This window comes from Mastomys coucha, unplaced genomic scaffold (genome assembly GCF_008632895.1).
Source record: "Mastomys coucha isolate ucsf_1 unplaced genomic scaffold, UCSF_Mcou_1 pScaffold6, whole genome shotgun sequence".
Lineage (NCBI taxonomy): Eukaryota > Metazoa > Chordata > Mammalia > Rodentia > Muridae > Mastomys > Mastomys coucha.
Window position 1 is genome coordinate 129,179,365 of NW_022196912.1, and position 1,534 is coordinate 129,180,898.

General features: G+C 37.9%; 1 protein-coding gene and 1 long non-coding RNA gene across 4 annotated transcripts in view; one reads left to right on the plus strand and one right to left on the minus strand.

The window, feature by feature from the left end:
- Esyt2 (extended synaptotagmin 2) overlaps window positions 1-847 on the plus strand; it is a 101,466-nt gene extending 100,619 nt beyond the window's left edge. For all 3 annotated transcript variants that reach the window (XM_031357514.1, XM_031357516.1, XM_031357517.1), the window contains one exon: window positions 1-847. This exon is cut by the window's left edge and continues 2,091 nt beyond it. The gene's annotated coding sequence lies outside the window, so the exon portion shown is untranslated.
- Window positions 1-1,534, minus strand: part of LOC116080867 — a 12,435-nt gene that overhangs the window by 4,165 nt on the left and 6,736 nt on the right. The window lies entirely within an intron of this gene.

Genomic DNA, 1,534 nt, shown 5'->3' on the forward strand with positions numbered 1-1,534 from the left:
TGCTGAAATTGTATCATGGCAATGGTTTTTCACCAACAACCTATCTATCTTAGTTTTGCACCCATAGACTTAATCTGTTCAGTGTGTATTTTATTTAATGGAATGCTTTTCATAACTAATTAGGCAAAGGGTACAATACCCTAATAAGTCAGTATGATCCCTGCTAACAGTCACAAAAGCTGGTGCCAATGACTTCAGATACAGTGCCTCCGCGTACATCATTTGAATCTTGAAGTAGCATCTCCAGTCTTTGTGGAAAGGAGAGAGAAGGTCCAGTAATGCTAGCCCATCTAGTTGTAATTCTGAGTGCTGCATGAGGAGGCCATCAAGGCATACTCCAGTGTCCTGAAGATATGATACTTTTAGCTCTCAAAATGTTAGCTTTTAGTTTTTAATGACTTATCTAGGAAAAAAGAATGTTGAGTTTTCTACTTTGAGCCAAACCAATGAGGGAAATTAGTGATTTGAAGTACCGCTTTGCTAAATTATTCATGTGGTGGCTTATCCTGTGCCTTAAAGTACAAAGGTGTTTTCAAGTTTCAGATGAAAACAGAAGCAGCCTTGCAACCATTGTACCACCATTTGTATTTTGCACTCTATACTTCTTGTACAGACAGTCCCTATGCAGAGGTGTTTAGTTAAAAACCTCAGGCAGATGCAGAGTGCAGACTGCTGCAGTGACTGGTCCCATCTGGATTACCCACTGTAGAGGTGGGCCATAGAGGGTGGGTTTTGTTTTTTGTTGTGTGTTTGTTTGTTTGTTTGTTTTAATCATAGAATGTCCTTTTTTGCTTAATTTTATATAACAGCACATGTATTTATTCAATAAAACTTTTATGTTAGTGTACTTGTAATATGTTTTTTGTTTGTCTCTTGGACAGGTTTAGTGTGGGAACAGCTAATTTGGAAAGCCCCCATGCTGAGTCAGATATATTTGCTATTTGTGTATTCTTTCACTGTCCACGTGGTTTGATATTCCTCTTGTTCCCATCCTAGTTTGACTCTCCTCCATGTAGCTCACAGACTCTGAGTTTTGCAAGCAGCTCTTTCAAGGGCAATGGTTGAGTAGAAAAAGTAGCCTAAATAAGACTGGAACACTGAGAAGTCCCCAAACAAGATGCTGAGATAGAAGGTTTGAACAAGGGGCAAATGCTTGGGTGTCCAGTGTCTCAGGTAGGCTTGAAGAAGTACTTTGTGGTCTTTCTTTGGTGTCTTCACATTTAACCCTATCAGTTTCTTTGTATATGTGCTGAAATGCCACCTTTGCTTGACTTCGTTGGTTGATAGGGTAGCCAAGACTGACTTTCAACTAATAGTCCTCCTGCCTTAGCATCCTAAAGGTTGAGATTACAATTGTATGCTCCAAGTCTAGTTTCTTTGTCCTTTATAATGTCTTTGTTTACATTCATTAAAAAAAAAAATCTTAGGACACCATGTATTGATTGAGCTATACCCCAACCTTGTTGATGTTCCAAAAGAAAAGGAAAAAGCCTCTTTCTTTTTTTTTTTTTTTTTTTTTTTTTTTTTTTTTTTT